This window comes from Hyla sarda, chromosome 5, assembly GCF_029499605.1.
Source record: "Hyla sarda isolate aHylSar1 chromosome 5, aHylSar1.hap1, whole genome shotgun sequence".
In the NCBI taxonomy this organism is placed as follows: Eukaryota; Metazoa; Chordata; class Amphibia; order Anura; family Hylidae; genus Hyla; species Hyla sarda.
Window position 1 is genome coordinate 380,366,988 of NC_079193.1, and position 1,160 is coordinate 380,368,147.

The window sequence follows — 1,160 nt, forward strand, 5'->3', positions numbered from 1 at the left end:
ATACACGCATTTTAAGGAGTCATGCTGTACGCACGCTGATAGGATTCATGCCGTACACATCCTGGTAGGACCCATGTCGTACACACGCTCGTAGGATTTATGCTGTACATACGTTATAGGATTTTTGCTCTACACACGCTGGTAGGATTTATGCCGTACACACGTTTGTAGGATTCATGCTGCACACACGCTTGTAGGATTTATGCCGTACACACGTTTGTAGGATTCATGCTGCAAACACGCTTGTAGGATTTATGTCGTGCACATACGCTGGTTGGTTTTGTGCCGTACACACGCTGGTAGGATCCATGCTGCACATACGTTTGTAGGATTCTGCTGTACACCCGCTTGTGGGATTTATGCTGTACATACGTCTGTAGGATTCTGCGGTACACACGCTCGTGGGATTCAGGCTGCACACACGCTATAGATTCTCATAATTCATATGCTTGTAGATTTTACACTGTTCACACGCTCATAGGATTCATGCGGTACTTGTAGGACATACGTTCGTAGGGTTATATTGCATACCACACTTGTAGAGTCATACTGTGTACACGCTTGTAGGGTTTATATTGTACACAAGCTTGTAGAATTTATGCGGTACACTTGTAGGACTTTTAACCGTACACTTTCTCGTAGGACTTATATTGTACTCACGCTCATGCACGTTCGTAGGATTCATGCTGGTAACATTTATACGGTACACACGCTTGTACATGTTTGTAGGTTTCATCAGTTTCTTATTGTCCATACGCTAGTTGGATTTATTCTATACACACACTAGCAGGATTCATGCTGTACTTGTTGGGCGCATCCTGTACATATGCTAGCAGGGTCATACTATCTACACGCTTGTAGAGTTTATACTGTACACACGCTTGTAGGGTCATATCGTACACACGCTTGTAGGGTTTATACTGCACAAACGCTTGTAGGGTTCATACAGTACACACTTCTAGAATTATGCTGTACACCCGCTTATAGGATTCACACTGTACGCTCGCTTGTAGGATTATATGGTATATCCGCCTTTTAGGTTTCATACTGTACACTTGCTTGTAGGATTCATTCTGCACTCACGCTTGTGCATGTTGTAGGGTGCATGCTTGTGTATACCATACACACGCTTGTACATGCTTGTAGGATTGTGCTGCGTA